Source organism: Pelodiscus sinensis, chromosome 2 (genome assembly GCF_049634645.1).
Source record: "Pelodiscus sinensis isolate JC-2024 chromosome 2, ASM4963464v1, whole genome shotgun sequence".
Lineage (NCBI taxonomy): Eukaryota > Metazoa > Chordata > Testudines > Trionychidae > Pelodiscus > Pelodiscus sinensis.
Genome location: NC_134712.1, coordinates 39,544,546 through 39,564,584, shown reverse-complemented (window position 1 = coordinate 39,564,584; position 20,039 = coordinate 39,544,546). Strand labels below are relative to the sequence as shown.

At 45.1% G+C, this 20,039-nt stretch overlaps 1 long non-coding RNA gene across 2 annotated transcripts in view; it reads left to right on the top strand.

Annotated features, from left to right (window-relative positions):
• LOC142826706 (uncharacterized) overlaps nt 1-16,268 on the top strand; it is a 47,815-nt gene extending 31,547 nt beyond the window's left edge. The window contains exons 2-3 of one of the 2 annotated variants that reach the window (XR_012900911.1): nt 12,561-12,706; nt 12,970-16,268. This is a non-coding gene — a long non-coding RNA (uncharacterized LOC142826706). Of the gene's footprint in view, nt 1-12,560; nt 12,707-12,951 lie in introns of both variants that reach the window. The other variant, XR_012900910.1, reaches the window with a different exon arrangement.
• Nucleotides 16,269-20,039: the final 3,771 nt, after the last annotated feature.

Below are 20,039 nucleotides of genomic sequence, written 5' to 3'. Positions count from 1 at the left end.
ACAGTGGCATCCTGCAGGCATCAGTTCTGGATTTGGTACTATTGATTTGTCTCTCTCTTTTTTTTTAAGACTGTGGATGGTGAAGTGGAGAGTATGCATATAAAATTTGAGGCTAACACCAAGCTGAGAGGGGTTGTAAGCACTTTGGTGGCCAGGATTAGAATTCAAAATGACCTTGACAAATTGGAGATTTGTCCTGAATTCAATAAGACAAAATTCAATAAAGATAAGTGCAAAGTACTTCACTTGGGAAGGAAAAAAAGTCAAGTGCACAACTACAAAATGGGGACTAACTGATGAGGTGGTAGCATTGCTGAAAAGTAGATCCCAAATTGAATATGAATCAACAGTGTGATGCAGTTGGGAAAAAGGCTAGTATTATTCTGGGGTATATTAAAGAGAGTTGTAAGTAAGACACAGGAGGTAGCTGTCCTACTCTACATGGCCCTAGTGGGATCTCAGTTGGTCAATATGGCCAGTTCTTGGTACCACACTTTAGGAGATATGTGGATAAATTGCAGAGAGGTTAGAGGAACACAACAAAAATGGCAAAAGGTTTCGAATATCTGACGTAGGAAGTTAAAAAAACTAAGCATGTTTAGTCTGGAAAAAAGACTGAGAAGGGAACATCAACTATGTAAAAACTGTTGCTGAGATCAACTGTTCTCAAGGTTCATTGATGGTAGGACAAGAAACAATAGACTTAACCTGCTGCAAAGGAGGTTTAGGTTACATATGAACCTTCTAGCAATAAGGATAGTTAGGCACTAGAATACGTTTACACAGGACCTTGTAAAATTCCCATTACTAGATGTTTTAAGAACAGATTGTACAAACACCTGTCAGACAGTCTAGGTTTACTTGATCCTGCCTCAGATCAAGGGGCTGGACTTATGACTTTTCAAGATCCCTTCCAGCCCTACAATTCTATGGTCCTGTGATTACCTGCTTGTACAAGTCCAGCTGATTCTTTTGAGACCTTTCTCTGCTCTTACATACACTGCTGAAATGATTAAATGTGCCACATTCCTTGCAATGCTGTGCCAATGCAGGGCATTTTTTGCTTTTACCCACTCATGCTGCCTTATGCAGTAAATTCATCTCTCTGTGGGTACAGAAATCTGTCCTCCTTTGCTGTTGTGTCACTGTATGCACTTCTGGGGTGCTTTGCCACTTAGAACTTTCATCTTTTCTCATGAGGCTTCTGTTGCATATCCCAGGTCTAACCCATTTATCAAATGTGAGATTGCCTTCCTGGACCTCTTGCATTCATGACATCATAGGTTATGTTTCAGACCACTTTCTATTATACACTTTTCTAAATCCAAATCTAATTCTGGAACCACAGGACTTCAGACTTTGCAAACCTAATACAGGCAGTCCCCGACTTACGCGGATCCGACTTATGTCGGATCCGCACTTACGAACGGGGCTTTCTCGCCCCAGAGGTCGAGGTAGCGGATTGCTACCTGCGAGCTCCGGGGCGAGAAAGCCCCGTTCGTAAGCTGCTCCGGTGCCCCATGTCTGCTGGAGACCGTCTCCAGCAGACCAGGGGCACCGGGCGGGTTCCCGTGCTTCTGAGGCTTTGCCAGAGCAAAGCCTCAGAAGCGTGGGGAACCGCCGCTGCTGCGGCTTCAGTCCCGGTGCCTGTGGTCTGCTGGGGACCGTCCCCAGCAGACCACAGGCACTGGGACTGAAGCCGCAGCCGTGGCGGGTTCCCGCGCCTCTGAGGCTTTGCCAGAGCAAAGCCTCAGAGGCGCGGCACCCTGCTGCCACTGCGGCTCTGCTCCCCGTGTCCCTGGTCTGCTGCGGGGGGGGCGCAGCTAGTGTGCCCCCTCCCCAGCAGACCAGGCTTTTGTTTTGGACCCTGGGGCAGAGCAGCTGGGGCGCTGCCAATTGGTCCTGCAGCGCCGCTCTGGGCACTACTGGACCAACCCGGCAGCACCCCAGCTGCTCTGCCCCAGGTCCTGATTCAGCCGCTTCTGGTCAGTTTCAGCAGTGGCTGAATCAGGTCGCCTGGGGCAGAGCAGCTGGGGTGCTGCTGGGTTGCTCCAGTAGCACCGAGGAGCGGTGCTACTGGAGCAACCCACCAGCACCCCAGCTGCTCTGCCCCAGGCGTCCCCAAGTCAGCCGCTGCTGAAACTGACCAGCGCTGACTACAGGAAGCCTGAGGCAGAGTTGCTCTGCCCCAGGCTTCCTGGAATCAGCCGCTGATCAGTTTCAGCAGCAGCTGACTTGGGGAAGCTTGGGGTTCTTAAGTTGAATCTGTATGTAAGTCAGAACTGGCGGTCAGTTTCAGTAGCGGCTGAATCTGGACGCCAGTTCCGACTTACATACAGATTCAACTTAAGAACAAACCTACAGTCCCTATCTTGTACGTAACCCGGGGACTGCCTGTATGTGAGGAATTTCCTAGCCTGATGTGGGCTGGCATGCGTCAGGCTGAAGCCCATTAAAGGCTGGAAGGAGCAGTAATGATACCAAGAGTAGTAGTCTGATCCCACTGCTGTAGGATCAGGACAGACTTTTTCCATAGAAGAAGCCTGAAAAGGGGACTTAGCAATGAGCAAGTCTTCTCCCATGCAAGGAGCATGGAGAAAATAGACAGTGACCACCTGAAGATATAAGAAAGAGCAGAAGATAGACAGCCCTTCCTGAAGCAGTCTGGGAGAGAGCAAAAGGCCACTGGACCTCACAGAAAATAATCTCAGCCAAGTAGGGAGCGAAAGGGTGAAGATGGGGAAAGAAACTCTGGAAGGGTAGTTCCCACTTTGGAGGATACTCAGACGTGGTTATCTGAATGTAACTGATATTGCACACGCTAACCCACCTGATTATGAGAAACCCAACATCAAAATGCTGGACAACTTGCCCACTGCACATGCATATTGGCAGCAAAAAGCTAATGAAATTATAAGATAAACAAGTAGAGAGACAGTTCCACTATCAGTATATCTACATTGCAGCTGGGATCATGCTTGCCTGATGAAGCAGACAGACACATTAGCTTTGCTCCAGCTAGTGTACTAAAAATAGCAGCAGAGCTGGGGGTAGACTGAGCGGCAGCCCAGGCTAGCTGCCAGAGTACATTCCAGGGGGGTCTGGGTGGGTTTGAGCATAGCTAGTCAGTCTTAGCTGTTGCTCATTTATATCCCCAATTACACTGCTCTTTTAGTAGCTATCTTGAGCAGAGCTAGCATGTCTGTCTATCCATGCTGAGAAACATGCTTCCAGCTGCCATATAGACACATCCTATCTGAAACTCTTCCGGGAACTGTGTTCAGTACAGTTACCATATCGCAGAGCTCAGGTGTTTCTGGGAGGCTTTGAAGTTCTAGCCATGTTCATAAAGGATCTTTTGGTACTCACCCCACACTACTCCTCTCAGTCTGTTTGATGATCTATCTTCAGTTCATACCCACACCAAGAAACACTGAGAAAACGTTCCCACCTGGCAGCTGGCTCAGCTGTCTGTGTTTGTTATGTCATAGGAAAGCTGGTTGAAGCTGAGCAGGAGCCATGTTTTTATTTCTTTAATAAATGTAAGTACAGACCTTTTACATGAATAGAAGTAAAAATCAGTCTCTGAAGGTTTTTAAATCTTCCAGAAATAGTCCCCAAATCTTAGCCAAAGTTAATGCAGCCAGAATTTCCATGGAAAGCATCCTCAGTATGGAGGAGTTTGTGTGCCAGCGAGTGCACAAATAAGGACTGTTCAGTCCCCTCTTCTCTTGTGCTTCAACTGCTTTGTGACAGAACTTAGAGGGGCAGGCAGTTGTAAGACTTTGGAATGATGTCATAACCTTCGTTTGGGAGATGATCACCCCTGCTTTCAAAAAGCCTTTGACAAAATCTCTCACAAAAGGCTATTAAGGAAACTCAGCAGTCAAGGTGCAAGAGTAAAGTGCTTTTGTGTATTAGAAACTGGCTAAGAGTAAGGAAAAAATGGTCTATTTTGAAAATGGCAGAAAGGTTAAGAAGGTGGATCCCACGGATAAGTATTGAGATTGGTTTTGTTTAATTTATTTATTAGCGATATAGACAAGAGGGTGAACAGTGAGGTGAGGGACCTGACTAAGTTAAGTGAATGGGTAGCACAATGACAAGTGAAATCAGTGACATGCAAGGTTGACACGCAGGGTGGTTTTACAAATGAGCTTTAACCATTCATGAATAACATCTGTGGATCACTGGAGACAGCACCATAATGTTCCCCTCGTTATCAGTGACAGAGAGATGCACAGTGGTTGCTCCCACAACATAATTATTTATATTGGGCCTGAGAGAGACACATTTGTTTAAGTACAAAAAAAGGTAGGATTTAAGTGGTTGCAAGTGAAAACAGTCAGCTCAAAGTAAGTTACCGAATAAAAATGAACCAAAAAATAGCTAATTCTCATTCGTTAAGAAACTTGTTACATGCACATTTTACTCTAAACAGCTGTTTTCATTTCAGATAAAAGCTTCAAATCTGAGCTGATCTTTTACTTGGGTCTACTTTTTAACCACCAGATCACTTTTTTCAATTTAAGTGCAATGTAAGATCCACCTCAAACCCCAATATCCTTGCCCCATTCCCTTTCTGCCTCTTCTTTGAGGCCCTGCCCCGAGGAATCATTCTGCTCACTCAGTAATGGCCCGTCCATAGGTGTGAACTAGGTGGTCGCCTAGGGCACCAAATTAAATGGCCTTTGAGGGGTTTGGAGGCGGGGGCCCCGATCGCGCGTTTCGCATAGGGCGCCAGTTGCCGGCAGCTCGTCTAGGGCTGCTCCTGTGCTCACTCCATCCTCTTTCTCCCTCATCCTCACTCACTTTTACCAGGCTCAGTTAAGAGACTTGGGGGCAGGCTCTGGTCTTGGGCCAAGGGATTTGGAGTGTGGGAGGAGCTCTGGGCTTAGCACTGGGCAGGGGATTGGGGTCCAGGAGGGGTTTCACAGTGCAAGCTCTGGGAAAGAGTTTGGGTGCAGGAGGACTCATGTCTGGGGCAGGAGGTTGGGTACAGGAGGAGGTTCAGGGCTGGGACAGGGGTTCAGGGTGCCGGCTCTGTCTTCCAGGTGGTGGAGCAGTGGAGTTAAGGCAGGCTTACTACTGCCCTAGCCCTGCACCTCTCCTGAAAGCAGCTGGCATGTACAGCAATGGCTGCATGGTGCCATGTGCTGCCCCTCATCTACAGGCACTGAGCCCACAACTTCTATTGGCCATAGTTCCCCATTACTGATCAATGGGAGCTGCAGGAGTGGTGTCTGTAGGCAAGTGCAGTGTGTGGAGACCCCCTGCTCTGCCTTTCTCAGGGGCTGCAGGGACATGCCAGCTACTTTCAGGAGCAGCAATTACCATTGGGATAATTACTCCAGCAACAGCAGATTAGACATTTTAGAACTCACCACTCAATGAATTAAATTTAAGCACAAGAGAGAAATGAAAATGATGAAATGCACAGACCAGTCAAAACCCAAAAGTAACACATTCTGCAAGCAGTAAAAGGAGTAACAACCATCCCCCACATATGTGTTGGATCCGGAGATGAGTGAAGGACAGAGTGTGTTTGTGAGAATGACAGAGACACACACACACAGTGTGTGAAAGTGACAGATTTGCATTGCCAGCTCCTTCCATCCCCATCTCTATGGAGATAGGCTACAGAAGTGGGGGAAGGAGGGACACCCTGACATCTGTGTTCCCTCTTCTTCCTCCCTCACCTTGCCCAGGGAGCAGGAGGCTCCCAGGGGGGCAATTCCAAAGCAGAGGGCAGGAGCAGCATGACAGTGGGTTTAGAGGCAACTGAAGTGCCAGCGCTTTAAGCTTCCCAGCTAAACCGGTCAGAATCACCTGTCAGAGGCTCCAAGATCTACTGCTAGATCCCAATCTACTGGCTGGTGAGCACTGGTCTAAAGCTTCTTCAGAGTTCTGTATTCTCTTAGGATGGGAGAGGCAGTTTCAAAATCCAGCTGAAGACAAAGGCTGATTGCTATCCCTTGCTTAAACAGATGTTCTGACTGGGCGGGAATCTTTTGTTTTGCATCTCCCCACACCCTTGGTAAATTACCAGGTCCAAGATGGAATTCAGTACCAGGTGGCATAGTCACATGTCTTTCTAGGACAAACCACAGTCTGGCCTTGTTTATCCTTTGACCCTAATTAGCACATTTAGAACAATAAACAGATCAACACTTCATATTTCTAACTTCACATACAAGAATGATACATGCACAAAACCAGGATATGCATATTCAGCAGATTGTAACTATAACATTGATATGTTAAGTGACCTGTTTGTATAAATTCTCCAAATTATGCATATTCATAAGCCAATTCTCACAAAGCATGGGGTGGGGTGTCAGCCTATGCCTTGTAAGGGCATACAATGTATGTCTAGACTACGGGTTTTTTCTGGGATACCTCTGGTATCCCGGAAAAACTTCACTGTGTTCAGGGAACACACGTCTGCTCTTCCGCTTTTTTTGCGGAAGAGCAGACGTGCTCTTTCGGAAGCCCTGCCTTCCTCCTTCCACAAGGAAGAAGGGCTCTTCCAAAAGGGGAGGATTTTCTGAAATTTGGCTCAGTGTAGATAGCGCCCAACAAAACTATCGGAAAGAGGAACGCAAATTGCAGGGTGCAATTTGCATATCTTTTCCGGATTAGTCTAGACATAGCCATAGTGTGTTAGACTGACCACAATTGACCTCAGAAAGAATGTAGCAGAAACAGGAGAAGCAGATTTGGATACAACTAATGAGAATAATTAGAGGAATAGCAAAACTTTCATTCTATGATGGTAGAAATATTTAAAAAGAGAATAGGGACATATCCTCAATTGATGTAAATCAATATATCTACATTAGCGTCCACTGAAACCTGCCAAGAATCTAGTAATCCTTGATACTTTAACAGAAAGAAAAGATTCACAGTAGCATTAATAAAAACAAATATAAACCAGATATAGGATAAAAAAATCTAGAAGAAGCTAATTCCTCTTAGAATTCCATCACTGGAACTTTTCCACTTTCTTCTGAAAATTGCACTGGTCATTCTCAGACTGGATACTGGGTTAGATGGATGATTGGTTTGAACTAGTACTGTGGTAACTGGATCTTATCACTGGGCAGAACCTCAATAAAGCCTGATATGAATTACAACCCCACCTACCCCCACACATACTTTGTAAAAGGAGAATAAAAGAAACTAAAAAATGGTGCTTTTTAAAATCTTCTGGCTACGTCTATATTGGCAAGATTTTGTACAAATACTTTTAATGTAAGAGTTTTTGCATTAAAGTATATGTGCAAGAGAGCGTCTACACTGGCATGTGCTTTTGTGCAAAAGCATCCGTGCCAGTGTAGACGCTCTCTTGTGCAAGAAAGCTCCAATGGCCATTTTAGCCATCGGGCTTTCTTGCGCAAGAAATTCATGTTGCTTGTCTAAACTGGCCTCTTGCGCAAGAACACTTGTGCAAGAGGGCTTATTCCTGAGCAGGAGCATCATAATTCTTGCGCAAGAAGAACTGATTTCACACATTAGAATGTCAGTGTTCTTGCGCAAGAACTCCCTGCCAGTGTAGACAGGCAGCATGTTTTTGTGCAAAAGCCAATGTAGACACAGCTGCAGCGTGTTCCTCCTCCCTGACTAGAACATTATAGCTGAAGGATGGAGGTTAGTAGGAAAGGAAATATTTGTAGACTTTTTCCTGATTTTTTTTCCCCTTCTATAACTTCTTTTGGAGACTAATGGACCTGGTGTGACAGATTCAGCATCTGTGAGTTTCCCAAACTATGACACCTGGCATCAGACATGTATAAAACCATGTTTCAATAGCACAGATGCATCACTTAAGTCAGTCATGAGTGGGATGAGGTGTGGGGGACAAAGAGAAGGTTTTACAGAAACTTCGGACTTAGGGAAAATATTGGACATGGAAAAAGACTCATGATGGACTGCATTTCTCTAGCTGTCGAATATGGCTTTGAAGCTGCTATGGCTTGGAAGTAAACCAGGATGTCTAGAAAAAGCAGTTTTTCATATCCTAGTATTAACTTTTTTTTCTGATGAATTTAAGTCTTTTGAACCTCCTCTGTACAAGAAAGAGTTATTTGAAAAACTGCTTTTTATAAACAAAGTTATGTTTCTTACCAACCCAGGGTAACAGTAAAATTGGCACCAGCACCAAGGGAGTTGGACAGTTAGGGAAAGTGAAATACTAGATAAGAGAAACTCCTATAAACAATATTTTCATAGTTGGGTTTTGAAAATTATTATTTGAAAATCTGTATTACAATAGATTCTGGAGGCCCTCACCAATAGCAGGGTCCTATTTTACTAGGTGGGACATGAGATACTAGATAGTCTATCCAATAAGGATTTTACAGTCCAAAGAGGTAAGACAGGTGGGTGGAAGAAAACATTACAACATTCAAGCCGAAGTTTGGAAGCTGAGTTTCAGAGAAATTAAGTGGCTTCCTTAAAATCACCAAGAAAGTCTGAGATGGGAGCTGAATGCAAAACACCTGAATCCCAGTGTATTGATCGCAGGAGCAGGTTTCCTTCCAAAAACCAAGAGTGCCTAAAACTTGGTGCCTACTTCCACATGAATCTACATAAGTGCATTTTCAATAATATTTTCCACATGGACTGAGCCCCCATTTCTCATTGACTAAATCAGAATTGAAATACACAGCCAGACATTTATCCAGGTGCCTTCATAAGAACGCAAATGCCTCATTCTAGGTACTATACCTCTCTCTGAAAAGCCTTCCTTATCGTTTCTGTCTCTGAATAGTTCCTTTGCTGTTGATAGCTCCTTTGCAATTTCCTCATCTCCCACCTCTGTCTCTTCTCTCTGACATTACACAAAGTTTAATTTCATTCTTAAGTTCTGTAGGGCAATGATCCTGTCTTCTATTTAGGGAGATACTTAGCACACCATTAGATACTCATAGAATTAATTAACAATGGATGTTAGGCCAACAGCACCTACAACTGTCTAACTCAAAGGAGAAAAATTCACTACCCGGACTGTGGAGAGGGCTAGTGAATATGGGGGTGACTTGGATCTAGTGGATGATGAAATGGCTGAAGCATGGAACCTTTTCAGCTATAGAATCCGATTCCTCAAGAAACCAGAGTAAGCCTAGCTTTTACCCCCTGTCAAGGGGCTGAATCCCTCGACAGTCAGGATGCCCCAAAGTCAGGGTCAATATCCTTTTTTTGCAGGGTAAATATGGCCCTACGGGCCTACTCCCAAAGTACAGTTTCCTTTAACCAGGGTAAATACAGCCCTGTGGGCCTAGTCCCAAACACACTCCTTTCTCTCAGAGTTACTCAAGCCTAGAGGCCCAGTCCACAGGTAAGGCTCCCCAAGTTGTCAGGGAGCAGGGTACCGGGGAGGGGGAAGAGGGAGAAGTAGGGGGACTCAGGCCCTCCCGCTCCATCGGGTCCCTTCTTGTGCAAGAAAAACCCTCTTGCGCAATGCCGCTACGCTGATTATTTTCAGGAATAATGGCATTGCGCAAGAGGGTTTTTCTTGCACAAGAAGGGGCAGTGTAGACAACTCCTTCTAGTGCAAGAGCCTCTTCCACAAAATGGCGGCTCATTAGGTATGCAAACGAGGCTCGGCGATATTCCACGCTTAGCTTCATTTGCATACTTCTGGCACAACAACCCGCTAGGGTAGACATAGCTTGAGTGTTTGTTGAGGACTTTTAAAAGCTAAGTCAACATGTTCCCAAAATAATGCTAATACTTCTTAGTTGAAAACACTTTCCCACGCTTTTGCTTAAATGTTAAGTTATGTTAATACCTGTAGTTATTGTCATGCTTGACAAAATAGTTTCTCTGTAGTTCATTCTATAGTACTTAACAGATATTTTGGGTAATCTAGACTTAAGAAATATGGAAGCAGGTCTATTGCCATCGACAGACTCACACAGAGTACAACAGAATTATGGAAAAACGTCTTTAACTGTTTATCAGTCAATACATTTAAAGTAATTATTGCTTGCTTGTCTTGTTGCTTCTTCATAGGTTGCAGAATTGCTGTTTTAGGTAGCTTTCTAATCTGATGCTATTTGGTGAAATGACTGGTAATTTTTTTAGACTTTACTCCTGCTTAAAACCCCAGCTGGTGCTTGTGGCCGGGCCATCAAAATTTAAAAAGAGGCACCCCATCAAATGCTACATACTGAGGTTCAGAGATAATTTACCTTCTCTGTCCTACATTTACACTAGGTACAGTGAGGAATGCAAGGGGTACCAGACCACCAAGGAGGTAGCAACCAGTTTTTTTGGCATTTCAGCCATTAGTATCAATTACTTAGTGATTAGGCATGTTCCACTTCTCTTTGTGCTGCTTGCTCACTCTCTATCTCTTCATTTGATTACCAGCATTATTTGAGCGCTATTCTCAGATACATGAATTTTGACTAGGTCTGTAGGCTTTTCATAGTAAAAGGAACCATTGTTTCAACTTCTTGGTGCATGCAAGCCAACTGTTTTAGTCCTGGGGCTCTAGCCAGCACCAGTCCTATTCCCAGTCTAGGGCCAGGCACATAAAACAACCATCTGTGGTCCTCTTTAAGCCCAGGCCCTTCATGCAGGGCAGGGCAGGCAAACAAACTCAACCTGTAGTGATTAGGTGAGCCCAGGCCCTAGTGCAGGGCAGATAGTCCAAATGCAGTTTGTAGTTCAAAGGGGAGACTGACACCCAGGGACTGGGATGGCAGGAGGGACACAGGCCCTCCCTACTCCACTGCATCCTGGCCCAGGGCCCTGGCAGTGGCAGAGTTGACTGTTTCTGGGGTCAGTGGGGATCTGGCCCTCAACACGCTGACTCACCAGAGCCTGATCAAGTCAGTGTGCCAGTGAGTGCATGCATTTTAAAGAGGAGCTTTTAAACAGAACTCGAATTGGCAATATGGCTGTGAGGGCAGATGTATTTAAAACTTCAGAAGACAGTTGGCCTCATTGGTAGAACCGTGGGCTGATGGCCAGGAGGCCCAGGTTTAATTTACAGTTAAGTCATCTGTGTTTATTTCTCACAAAATACATATTTAAAAATTTCTGAAATTAAAACATCATGGTTAAAACACTCTACAGTAAACAGAGGTCTTAAAGGAAGAATGGCTGCCAGCTTTGCTTTTTGTTAAAGCTGTAACAGATTTAAAGTTTATTTTATACTGAAGACACACAACTGTGCCTGAGCCTATTCTGCAAAAGGAGCTGCACGCCTGTGCAAAGTTTGGTCTAGGCTTAGCATTTTAGATAACAAAAATGTGTGTACAGTGTAGCTAAGGTGACGTACAGGCTGCCGGCACGTATCAGTAGCTTGAGTGCAGCATAATGCCTCTCAAAAACATTCAGGCTGGAGGGGGAAAATGGCAAGTACTAAATTCTCAGGATATTCCATTAAAGTTGTACTTTCCAAACTAGGAACCAACACTACCTGTATGGTTATGCTGCAATCAGAGGTGTGACTGGAGCATCTGTACCTGCACCTAAAGCTTGCTTCAGTCTCTTTAACTTTAATAACAATAATAGTGAAGCTGTGGCAGCAAGGCCTGTTGCAGCCCCCCTTGGATATGTACTCAAGTTCTTAGCTCAACCAGTGCGGTTGCAGCTTCACTGCTATTGTTATCTGAGTAATTAGCCAAAGCTAGCTTGAGTATGTCTACACGTATTGCAGTCACACATTTGATTGCATATGAGACCAATATGTAAATTTCTTGTATGTGATCTGGGTGTGAGGGTAAGGAAATCTGCAAAGCAGAGCAAGCATCACTTGAGAGAACATTTTAGTTTTTGTAGTAATTTAAGAAATTAACTTCTTTGTTGTGGATGGGCAAGGAAATATAAGGCTCCGTCTACACTGGCATGATTTTCCGAAAATGCTTTTAACGGAAACGTTTTCCGTTAAAAGCATTTTTGGAAAAGCATGTCTAGATTGGCAGGATGCTTTTCTGCAAAAGCACTTTTTGCGGAAAAGTGTCTGTGGCCAATCTAGACGTGGTTTTCCACAAAAAAGCCCCGATCGCCATTTTCGCGATGGGGGCTTTTTTGCGGAAAACACTACTGTGCTGTCTACACTGGCCCTTTTGTGCAAAAGTCTTTTGAAAAAAGACTTTTGCCTGAATGGGAGCAGCACAGTATTTTCAGAAAAGCACTGACAATCTTACATGAGATCGTCAGTGCTTTTCCGGAAATTCAAGCGGCCAGTGTAGACAGCTGGCAAGTTTTTCCGCAAAATCAGATGATTTTGTGGAAAAACTTGCCAGTCTAGACACAGTCTAAGAGTTTAATATTCTAAGGCACCACTACAAGGCATGCTTAAGATAGTTTAGGTGCCTATGTTAAGAAGTGAAAATTTGACTTTGCATTTGTTAGGTTTCTATCTTTTTTTCTAACTCAAAATTTCTCAAAAGCCAACTTGCACTAAAAATTGCTTGTATCTTAACTTCACCAGAGAGAGGTACATGTGAGTGTGTGTGTTTGGGGTGGGAATTTCCTTTTTTCTTGTTAATGTAATTAGGACTAATTAACCCTGTAATTAATCCTGTTCCTCCCCATCCTAGGAACTCCAGAAGCAGAGAGGTCCAGGGCAGTGAGGAATATCCCTTTTTTTCTTTTGACCACATACTGTTCTAGCCACAGTCCTCACATACCATCCTGTGGATGAGAATCCCGATGCTGCAAGGGAATCCCACTCCTGCAAATCTCTGTAAGTCCTCGGGATCTGAGCTCCTCTCCTGTAAAACCTGGGAGGGATGTGGGAGTGTGATTCCCTTCCTGTTGACTGCCTAATGTCTGAAGAGCTGGGGCTATCTTCCTATGTCTTATAAGAAAGGGAGGAAGGTGGCTGATAAACACAGCTGGGAGGGAAGACTCTACTCTTCCTACTGCTCACCAGCCCAACAGAGGAGATTAAGGGGTACAATAATAACCACCTTGCTGTTGCTCTTGCAGCTTCTTGTTGTTCCCTAGATGCCTTGAAGGGATGTCTACTGAGTGAAGAATCTCCTCCCTTCTCCCTCATTCCTTTGAATCTGCTTGTAAGCCTTCAATCTCCAATATGAAGTTTGTCAGAGTCTGCTCTAGCTCACCCCACACACATAACCCACACTCAGCAATCCATAGAGAATCAACAGCTCCTTCTCATGAGCCTCAGAGGGGAGTGGGCCTCTTCACCCTCCTGGAGCTTGGATGTGGATGCTCATCAGTGCCCCAGCAAACCTTAGGAGGTACCCGTGGAATTGCCTCACAACCTTTGAATGCTCATCAGACTCCTGATAACTGAAGAGCATCCCTGGCAATTCAAAAGAATCCAACAGACTCATGATGATAAAAAGCTCTCTAGTCAGCTTCTGCTAAGCCAAAACTGGTTCATGTAGATCTAGCCTGCTGTCTAAATCTCATGAGGGTTGAGAAGGCTCCTGATGGGGCTCCTAAATCTCAGAGGCTGAGGTAAGTGTCAAATGAGCCAAAGGAATGGAACAGTGTGATCCACCTCAGAGTAAGGCTCCCAGGGTTCAGAGGAATGTAAATATCCTACAATGTGTGGCCTAACACTTACCATCTCATCAAGCTTTTTAAAGCTCACCAGGGGTTCTCTCCTTCTGAAGAACTTAATGGTCCCTCAGGAAGTAGAGAGGATGCTTTCTTGCTCTCTCCTGAAAGCCCTCTTCTCTCTCAACACTCCTCCCTGCAGATCTCATGTGGTTGGCAGTGGCAGGACAATTGGGTGCCAGCAGAGACTTCATGAGAGCTATGAAACCAAGGCGGTATACCAGCCCTTCCTGTAACCCTCATTCACTCCTTCTTAGGGAGCTGATTTGATTCCCTACTGGATCCTATCTGGGCTATAGGAAACAGAAAATATTTTGGAGGGAAAAAAAATCTCTCATTCATTGACCTGCCTTTCTAGTCACAGAGATATATTTTTTGACTAATGTCTTTAGGAAATGGGGTTTTGAGTTGTTTTCCCCTCCTTTTCTGTTAGATGAAAGCTTAGGTCACCAGCAGTAATTCAATGTGCTATTGCAAAGGACAGCAGAGCAGATGTTCCATAGGGAGACTCTATAAACAAATATTAATAACTTTAGAAACAAGACTGTGATCAATTAATTTTTGGTCCTGGGCTCTAGAATCCAGCAAAGGGAATCTAATAAATTAAGTTTTATCTCACCTGTTCTTTCTGTGTTTTTGCTACAGCATGGAAATATAATCAGGCTTCTTGAGCTCCAGGGACCACTTCAGTTTTTAGTGTTTCTAAGTCACTTCAACCTTTGTAGAAAAATATAGGTTAGCTTCAGCTCTGCCCTACCAGATTTGAAGCCTATAGGACTTTTCAGGGTGTTCTGAGGATATGATCCATTAAAGACTGTGAGGTGGGCATATACTACAGTGACGGGGTCCATAGAAATACTTAGAGAGATTGATAATGAAACCTCAATCACAAATTTAATTATAGAGCAAAACCTATAGTGCTATAATATAAGGACAGAAATAATTGATGGATAAAGCATGTTCCATTGATTCATGTGCTGCTAGCACCATCATTCACATCCGTGGTGTCCAACCAGTTATGAAGCAGTAGCCACAATAGTGCTGGACCACGGATTTTGCCAGACCAGAGAGTCCTGGATTTGGGAGGTCCAACCTGTATAAATATATTCCTCTGTAATAGCCTTGAAGTTATCAAAGGATTTTGCCATGCATTTGCTTTGTAAGGAAATTCACTGTGGACCTAGGAAAAAAAAAAGAAAACAGTTTGAAATGCACAAAAAAGCTTATTACTTGATACAAATAGTTTTCCCAAGTCAAAAGCTTAACAAAAATTATAAAGGGATATAATTCTTTTCACTGAAAGTTGGCTCTCCTGTCTCTTTGAGAGTGAGTTCTCAACCAATAACTTTAATTAATGGACAAGCCAGATGCTGAGAACAGAGGGCAACAACAAGGTCAGGTACTTGTAGAAGAGCCACACTTCTATTATTCATGAGTGCTAAAAGCAGTGAAGGACCCAGTCTTGCACATGCTAGTGTCAAAACTCCAATTTTCTTTAATAATACAGGATCAGTCCCCAAACTTGATACTTTTAGAAGTTCCATTCTGCACCCTTAATCACACTGAGGCTATGTCTACACTATGAGTTTTTTCCGGGATACCAGAGGTATCTCGGGAAAAATTCCGCCACATCAAGGGATTTTCCTTACAAAAGTCTGCTCTTCTGCTTTTTTTTGTGGAAGAGCAGTCACGCTCTTTTGGAAGCCCTATCTTCTTCCTTCCATGAGGAAGAAGGGCTCTTCTGAAAGAGGAGGCTTTTCTGAAATTTGGCCAAGTGTAGACGGGCCAAATTTTGGAAAAGCATCTTCCGACAAAACTATCGGAAAAAGGTATGCAATTTGCAATCCCTTTGGGGTTAACTGTAGAATAAGGTGCTATTCAGCATGAGAATGGGCAGCAGTACTGGTCTCTTTGGCAGTGCCTTATTGTTTTGTGAGCAAGGCCTCCATGATTCGTGAGAACCACTTATACTGCTAAATGCACTTTCTTGTGCATTTTCTGTGAGGAGTCCTTGGTTCTGAAGCCTCCTTCCCCATTTGTCTGCTAGGGCCCAGATTTAGTCATCTCCCAGGCACTCTGCAAAGCCCATCTTTCCACTCTTTGGGTATGTCTACTCTACAGCGTTATTTTGAACTATCTTATTTCAAAATAATGTGTCTAGACACAAAATGCATTTCGAAATAGCGCGTCCACACGGATAGGATGCTGATCACATTTAAGACCAGCCAGAACTGGTTCTGGCAGGGCATCAGGTCAGGTCTGGATCTGGGTCTGCCCCTGGTTAAGAGCTGCCACCTGTGGCCCTGGCATACACCTGATGCAGCTCCTTTATTTTCATGCAAACCTTGTGTGGCTGCTGCCTGAGGCTATCTGAGACCTGTGCTTAGAGGGACCCCCTCCCCGGATAGCCGGTTCTAAGGTTTCCCTGCTTGCTTGCCTACCTTGCTGAGGGACAACAAAGCATTTTTTTTCTCTGCGTGTTCTGGTTGCCCTCACTCAGGACACACAGCACTCTGCAGCATGAAGCCGGAGCTGCCTCTGGGCACTCCGGTGCTTCTCCTGGACGTGTTGCTGTGAGCCTGGCAGCACATTCTGCAGGTAGTAACAGTCTCCCTGGTGTGCCCCACTGGGAGCTTGTGCTTCATTCCTCCCTCAAGTCCTTCCACTTACCCCTCCCTAACACCCCTTCCTGCTGTACAATAAAAGACACGTGTTCATTACAACAAAGCCTCTTTATTGAACAAAACTTGGGTGGGGGAGAATGAAACTGAGGTGAAACTGGGGAAAGAAGGTGGGAGAGGGGAGCAGTGAGGGTGGGAGAGGAGAGGGGGAAACCTGGGAGGAGGGAGCTGGCAGGGGGAGGCAAGGTGAGGAAGGGGGAGGAGAAGCTCAGGGCTCAGGATTGGGAGTCTCGCCAGCCCAACTGTCTCCCAGCACCATGGGTGTGGGGGCCTTGGCATTCCTGAGGGTGTTGAGAGGGTGTGGAGGAAGGAGCAGGAAGGGGAGAAGGAATGGAAAAGCGGTAGCTGGGGAGGCAGCAAGCTCTGCTCCAGGGTCGATGACCACCTAGGGGGCATGGACTGTCCTATCCCCTAGGGTGTGGTCTACGGCATCAAAGTAGGGGTAGGGGTCTGGGTCTGCCCCTGGTTGGGAGCTGCCACCTGTGGCCCTGGCATACACCTGCTGCAGCTCCTTTATTTTCATGCAAACCTGCTCCTGGGTTTGCATGTGGCCTTTGGTGGTCAGGCTGGCAGCCATCCGCCTGTAGAGAGTTGCATTCCTCCGTTTAGTGTGGAGATCATGGACATTGGAGGCATCCCCCAAACCTGAATTACGTCCCTGATCTCTGCACTGGATTATGCAGGCGCCTGCCTTTTCTGGCCCCTGGCAGGCTCCTGGGAGCTGGCAGACTGGTCCTGGGGAGCGGTGGAGGGCTGGCTGGCACTGGTTGCCTGGCTCATGCTGGGGACACTGGGTCAGGTGCACAACTGCTGGCTCTGGGCTGGCAGTCTTAGAGTGGGCACAGTCACTGTGGCCAGAGACTACCCATTTAAGGGCTCCAGGGAGGGAGGGAGGAAGAGGAGTGTTCTTGGTGGGGACCAGAGTGGCCACCAGGGCACCCTGAGAAGGGCTGGAGGCCCCCTATTTCGAAATAAGCATCTACACAATGCTTATTTCGAAATAGCAATTTCGAAATTGGTGTTATTCCTCATGGAATGAGGTTTACCAATTTCAAAATAAGCGCTCTGCTATTTCAATTTAATTTCAAAATAGCAGTTTGGCTGTGTAGACGCCGGTAAAGTTATTTCAAAATAATGGCTGTTATTTCAAAATAACTTTGCTGTGTAGACATATCCCTTGTTAAGAGTGTTGATGGGGGTGAGTGCTGAGCTGGATATATGTATGTGTAGCCCATTGGTTATTAGCTGATTTTTAATTTATGGGATTGGCACCCATAAAATAGAGATAGGTACCTAGAGTTGCAGTTTATAAATTTGAATAAATACAAATGTAATAAGCAGTGTTCCCGCTAAGATTTTTCATCCATGAGCGGAGTGAGTTTTGACTTGTGCGCCAACAATGAGGTCATTTGTGCTTGTTCAGATGTGTGCTACTGTGGCACCCACCAGTGGGGCTGCTCTGCAACAGATGTCCCAGCTAGTGCCACCCCACCTCATCGGGAGAAGGTGAGACGTGTGCCGTTCATCCCCCTCCCGACAAGGCAACCTGGGCAATCTGTGTGCAGGGCAGGGACTTCCCCAGGCTGCTATTTACAGGGCTGGTTGTGAGTCCCCACCTGGGGCAGAGGGAAGCTGTGGACACCACCCAGAGTTTGCAGGGAGTGAGGTGCTGGGAGTGGGGCACTGACATGAGTTTGAATTCTGCGGCCCGTTATTTTGGAATAACAGGCTTGGGAGTATGGATGCATCACTTACAAAATCGACCAGGGTGAGGGGGGTTATTTCGGACTAAGGTCTATTAGACTAGAGCTAATAGAAGCTAAGGAGTGACTTGATCACAGTCTGTGAGTATCTACATAAGGAAGTGAAATGTGTGTAGCATTCATGTTGGCAATAGCCTCGAGGCTTCAATGACAGCCACAGAGTGAGGTCCCTGGCTCTTCTGTAACTCCCTTTCGTGTACCCCATTTACTGAGGATCTCCAGTATACGACCCTTTTACCTATGAGGTGTTCTTCACTGCCTCCCACCAAACAGTTACAGAGTGTTTGTACCTTCTCCACTAGATGTCCTCCTCTATGTACATAACATTACTTTCCTGTAATGAAGCTCCTGTAACTTTATCAAATCATTGACGCTCTTATCATTTGTATAGTCCCCAAACCTCTCTTTCCACAGGAGGAATACTGTCCATTTATCCCAAGAACACTTCCTGCTAGTTGAAGGGAACTGATTTATTGGGAATCAGTAATTCTTAACTTCCTTGCTTGACATTTTCTTTATCTCTGCTAAGTATCGTAGTGAAAACTCTACAGACATCACACAGCTTGATGCTACAATGTTTCATCAGGTAAAGAATCATATGCCACAATAATCTCCTATTTCTGAACACAGGCAATAAGATGGCATGATAACGGTAAGCAAATGCTCACTTTTTAGATGGACACTACTGTAGTCATATAATTTAATACAAAAATATAAAGCCTCTAGAAATGAGGTATTTGCAAAGTAATTAAGTGCTTACCTGCTGAGCCTTTGTTGTTAGTAGCTCTCCTGGTGTTAGTAATGGTTAGAATTAAAACACTAGATTAACCGCTTTTAGAAACAATGCCCTCATACAACCTGCACTGCTGTACTCTAGTGTATTTGGCAATGGGTTACCTAACATTTTGAATTGATTTTCGTTGGGGGTTGGGTGAGACCCTTCCCTCTAATGTTAGAATGTTTGTTTGAACATTCTGCTTATTACAGTAATTCCTCACTTAACATGTGCCTGCTTAGCACGTTTTCGTGATAGCACGATTTTTTTTTTAGGGAACATTTTTCAAACAACATGACCCCGTCCCCGCAATAACATGATTTCCCCTAGGGTCGGCTGGTGGCGGGCAGCTGCGCGAGGCTTCCTCTGCCTCCCTGCAAAGCAGCAGAGGTTTGCCGCTCGCAGCACCATTCCCTGGGCACAAGACATCTGGCCAGAGTGGGTCAATGGGGAACTGCATGGTGAGCAGCAAACCTCGGCCGCTTTGTAAGGAGGCAGAGGAAGCCTCTCGCAGTTGCCGGTGACCGGCCAGCTGGGGAAACCCAGCCGCTGGCTGCAAGCCCCCTCCCCTGTCCTTCCCTTCCCTTCTCCAGAGCCAAACACCTCCCCTCCCTGCTATAACCCAGTCCCCTTTCTCCCCCAACCTTATGTCCCGATCCCAGCTGCTAACAAGTGCAGGTTGGAGCTGTGAGTGCACGTGCGCTTGAAACACAATCCCCACCTTTTCCATTGTTTTCAATGGGAAAATTGACCCTGCATAACACGTTTTCACTTAGCACGATCATTTTCTGAAATGTATCTACCATGTCAAATGAGGAATTACTGTATTTCTAGAGTCAAATTTCAGAACAATTTTCCATTTGCCAACTTTGAGGGATTAATATAAAATGGAACCTAGATTCAAGCCTCACCAGCTTTTCTTTTGTAAAACAGAACCATCTTTAAATTTGATAAGCTCTGTTTGAAATTTAGAACCATTTTCATTTCTTGTCCCTTCCTCCCACCATTACTCTGAGGAGTTGGACAAAATGGGACCTAGAATCAAACCAATGTTGCTTTTTGGATTTGCAAATCCCAAACCCAAAGAATGATCTTGTGAAAATCCAAAACCACACTTGGTTTTGCCCATCTATCAGAAATATATTTTCAGGACAACTCAAAGCAACATATGTTGATATTTAGCATGAAAAACCCACTATCTTTAAATAGGATGGAAGTGGTAAATTATATTCCAACCTTAAAATAAAGCAGGGCCTAGGACTGAGGTCT